Source organism: Pristiophorus japonicus, unplaced genomic scaffold (assembly GCF_044704955.1).
Source record: "Pristiophorus japonicus isolate sPriJap1 unplaced genomic scaffold, sPriJap1.hap1 HAP1_SCAFFOLD_625, whole genome shotgun sequence".
In the NCBI taxonomy this organism is placed as follows: Eukaryota; Metazoa; Chordata; class Chondrichthyes; family Pristiophoridae; genus Pristiophorus; species Pristiophorus japonicus.
This window is the reverse complement of record NW_027254537.1, coordinates 272,501-277,500: the sequence shown is the minus strand read 5'-3', so window position 1 is coordinate 277,500 and position 5,000 is coordinate 272,501.

The window sequence follows — 5,000 nt, the reverse complement described above, 5'->3', positions numbered from 1 at the left end:
GTCAAAATTGTTCCAAGTCTCGCACACCGTTCATTTTGTGACTTTCCAAGTGCTCTTTTCAAAGGTCTCTTTCCTGAGATTGAGCACCTTTCAGCAAAGCATCACTTTTCGGGCGCTTTCAAAGTGTACCCGCTGTCGTAAAAATGTTCTGAAAATCGTGTTCCCGAAAATCTCCGGGCACCCCGCCAACCCCCAAGGACAGAAATGACAAGTGTCAAGTTGGCGGGGCGTCGGGCCACCTGCTGCCGGCCATGAGCATCCAAATCCCCGCAGAAGGGGCATTTTCATTTCTTCATCGGGACTTCCGGCAATTTCCAAGGTTCAACTCATTAACGTTGTTCGCAGACACTTGCCAGAAAATGCAAGTGGCCACTTTGCCGGGCCGACTCGCTTGCCCAAGCGGGAAACCATCAACCGCAGGCCCGGTAAGGCGGCCGAATCTGACCTCATAGACTTCCACACAACGGGACTTTTGACTTTCCCGGCCGCGGGTGGCCTCCACCCGGCCTCAGCCATCAGCCCTGCCTGCCTCCAGCCGCCTTCTGGTTAATGAGTTATCCAGCCTGGCACTTCGGTTGCGCCAGCGAGACCAAGTCTCGGCTTTGGTTAATGATTTGAGCCGAACCGACCTGCCCCCCGCCTCCCCCGGGCTGAACTCGGGCAGGTCTGCCGATTTCCCGACTCCTTTCGGGGCCTAATCGGGTCGCGCGAGCCGCCTGGCGCGACCGGGGACATGCCCCGGCCTCTGCCAGGCCTCGGGCTGCCGTTTTTGAAGCCCGACCAAAAACCCGAAAAATGGACAAAAATGGAAAAAATTCCCGCCCAAAAAGGGTGAATAGTCGGTTGGGCGGCAGCCCTGGTCGGTCTCTGCAGACCTGGAGGCTCGAGACGTTTGTTTGGAAAACTCACCAAGTCTCGATTCTGCCACCTCCTACCTCTGTGCAGATACCCCGCCAACCCCCAAGGACAGAAATGACAAGTGTCAAGTTGGCGGGGCGTCGGGCCACCTGCTGCCGGCCATGAGCATCCAAATCCCCGCAAAAGGGGCATTTTCATTTCTTCATCGGGACTTCCGACAATTGCCGAGGTTCAACTCATTAACGTTGTTCGCAGACACTTGCCAGAAAATGCAAGTGGCCACTTTGCCGGGCCGACTCGCTTGCCCAAGCGGGAAACCATCAACCGCAGGCCCGGTAAGGCGGCCGAATCTGACCTCATAGACTTCCACACAACGGGACTTTTGACTTTCCCGGCCGCGGGTGGCCTCCACCCGGCCTCAGCCATCAGCCCTGCCTGCCTCCAGCCGCCTTCTGGTTAATGAGTTATCCAGCCTGGCACTTCGGTTGCGCCAGCGAGACCAAGTCTCGGCTTTGGTTAATGATTTGAGCCGAACCGACCTGCCCCCCGCCCCCCCCGGGCTGAACTCGGGCAGGTCTGCCGATTTCCCGACTCCTTTCGGGGCCTAATCGGGTCGCGCGAGCCGCCTGGCGCGATCGGGGACCATGCCCCGGCCTCTGCCAGGCCTCGGGCAGCCGCTTTTGAAGCCCGACCAAAAACCCGAAAAATGGGCAAAAAGGGAATAAATTCCCGCCCAAAAAGGGTGAATAGTCGGTTGGGCGGCAGCCCTGGTCGGTCTCTGCAGACCTGGAGGCTCGAGACGTTTGTTTGGAAAACTCACCAAGTCTCGATTCTGCCACCTCCTACCTCTGTGCAGATACCCCGCCAACCCCCAAGGACAGAAATGACAAGTGTCAAGTTGGCGGGGCGTCGGGCCACCTGCTGCCGGCCATGAGCATCCAAATCCCCGCAAAAGGGGCATTTTCATTTCTTCATCGGGACTTCCGGCAATTTCCAAGGTTCAACTCATTAACGTTGTTCGCAGACACTTGCCAGAAAATGCAAGTGGCCACTTTGCCGGGCCGACTCGCTTGCCCAAGCGGGAAACCATCAACCGAAGGCCCGGTAAGGCGGCCGAATCTGACCTCATAGACTTCCACACAACGGGACTTTTGACTTTCCCGGCCGCGGGTGGCCTCCACCCGGCCTCAGCCATCAGCCCTGCCTGCCTCCAGCCGCCTTCTGGTTAATGAGTTATCCAGCCTGGCACTTCGGTTGCGCCAGCGAGACCAAGTCTCGGCTTTGGTTAATGATTTGAGCCGAACCGACCTGCCCCCCGCCACCGCGGGCTGAACTCGGCAAGGTCTGCCGATTTCCCGACTCCTTTCGGGGCCTAATCGGGTCGCGCGAGCCGCCTGGCGCGATCGGGGCCCATGCCCCGGCCTCTGCCAGGCCTCGGGCAGCCGCTTTTGAAGCCCGACCAAAAACCCGAAAAATGGGCAAAAAGGGAATAAATTCCCGCCCAAAAAGGGTGAATAGTCGGTTGGGCGGCAGCCCTGGTCGGTCTCTGCAGACCTGGAGGCTCGAGACGTTTGTTTGGAAAACTCACCAAGTCTCGATTCTGCCACCTCCTACCTCTGTGCAGATACCCCGCCAACCCCCAAGGACAGAAATGACAAGTGTCAAGTTGGCGGGGCGTCGGGCCACCTGCTGCCGGCCATGAGCATCCAAATCCCCGCAAAAGGGGCATTTTCATTTCTTCATCGGGACTTCCGGCAATTTCCAAGGTTCAACTCATTAACGTTGTTCGCAGACACTTGCCAGAAAATGCAAGTGGCCACTTTGCCGGGCCGACTCGCTTGCCCAAGCGGGAAACCATCAACCGAAGGCCCGGTAAGGCGGCCGAATCTGACCTCATAGACTTCCACACAACGGGACTTTTGACTTTCCCGGCCGCGGGTGGCCTCCACCCGGCCTCAGCCATCAGCCCTGCCTGCCTCCAGCCGCCTTCTGGTTAATGAGTTATCCAGCCTGGCACTTCGGTTGCGCCAGCGAGACCAAGTCTCGGCTTTGGTTAATGATTTGAGCCGAACCGACCTGCCCCCCGCCCCCGCGGGCTGAAGTCGGGCAGGTCTGCCGATTTCCCGACTCCTTTCGGGGCCTAATCGGGTCGCGCGTGCCGCCTGGCGCGATCGGGGCCCATGCCCCGGCCTCTGCCAGGCCTCGGGCAGCCGCTTTTGAAGCCCGACCAAAAACCCGAAAAATGGGCAAAAAGGGAATAAATTCCCGCCCAAAAAGGGTGAATAGTCGGTTGGGCGGCAGCCCTGGTCGGTCTCTGCAGACCTGGAGGCTCGAGACGTTTGTTTGGAAAACTCACCAAGTCTCGATTCTGCCACCTCCTACCTCTGTGCAGATACCCCGCCAACCCCCAAGGACAGAAATGACAAGTGTCAAGTTGGCGGGGCGTCGGGCCACCTGCTGCCGGCCATGAGCATCCAAATCCCCGCAAAAGGGGCATTTTCATTTCTTCATCGGGACTTCCGACAATTGCCGAGGTTCAACTCATTAACGTTGTTCGCAGACACTTGCCAGAAAATGCAAGTGGCCACTTTGCCGGGCCGACTCGCTTGCCCAAGCGGGAAACCATCAACCGCAGGCCCGGTAAGGCGGCCGAATCTGACCTCATAGACTTCCACACAACGGGACTTTTGACTTTCCCGGCCGCGGGTGGCCTCCACCCGGCCTCAGCCATCAGCCCTGCCTGCCTCCAGCCGCCTTCTGGTTAATGAGTTATCCAGCCTGGCACTTCGGTTGCGCCAGCGAGACCAAGTCTCGGCTTTGGTTAATGATTTGAGCCGAACCGACCTGCCCCCCGCCTCCCCCGGGCTGAACTCGGGCAGGTCTGCCGATTTCCCGACTCCTTTCGGGGCCTAATCGGGTCGCGCGAGCCGCCTGGCGCGACCGGGGACATGCCCCGGCCTCTGCCAGGCCTCGGGCTGCCGTTTTTGAAGCCCGACCAAAAACCCGAAAAATGGACAAAAATGGAAAAAATTCCCGCCCAAAAAGGGTGAATAGTCGGTTGGGCGGCAGCCCTGGTCGGTCTCTGCAGACCTGGAGGCTCGAGACGTGACTTTGGAAAACTCACCAATTCTCGATCAGCCACCTCCTACCTCTGTGCAGGTACCCCGCCAACCCCCAAGGACAGAAATGACAAGTGTCAAGTTGGCGGGACGGATTTGACTTCGGTCGCCGAGCCCTGGAACTAATTTCCCGCAAACGGCTTCGGATTTAGCTCCATCCAGACTTCCGGGACGAAACTTGACAGGCCGTATCTCCGCACTCCCGGAGCGCAGCCGCACCGTTCCGGCACCCATCGACGCGGCTGGCCGAGCCCGAGCGAACGCACCCCACGGCGGACGGCTAGGCCTTTCCGATTTTTTCACCCTTTTTCCCGAAAAGATTCCAACTGGCAGGGACATTCGCCCGACGGCTTAAAGACATGCCCTTCTGCCACACTAACGTCCCCGCCTTCGTTTGGCTATGTTGGCTTCGTCATTTCCGTCTTTTATTAAAGATACCATCTTAACACGCCGGTTAACCATTTGCCAGAGTTTTCGGTTAATGGTTTGCCACCTTCAACCCATTTGGTTAACCATTTGCCGCCGACAATTTTCAGTTCATCAGTTGCCACATTCAGACTTTCTTCTCCGGTTGCATTTCGCGGACTTCCAGCGCGCTCGGCTTCGGGTCGGCCCGCAGGAATGTGGTAGCGTTCGATGCCGCTTGCCTTCCTCTTCCCCGCGCCGCGCACCCGACGAGCACAGCTGGCCGACCAGCGGAGATAGCCGTCGGAAAGCGGTCTCCAGCCAACGGCTGCACCTCCGCCGGCCAAAGAGCCGGCCGCACGCCGTCGCTGGCCTCCGGTGCGACCCGTCCGGCCGCAGCGGACGCTCTTTACCCGCGCCAGTTGCCACGTTGCGTCGTCATGTTACTGCCCAAAGACTGCAGCGGATGCCGGTTGCCCGGCGGGCCAAGCGGCCTAGCGACGCCGTGCCTCGTCCATGCGGGAGCGGGCTGACACCGCCGCCTGCGGCGCCGCCGCCGCTTTCCAACGAGGTATGGCCGACAGCGGTCCGACACGGGACGGCGGAGAGATCCGCATT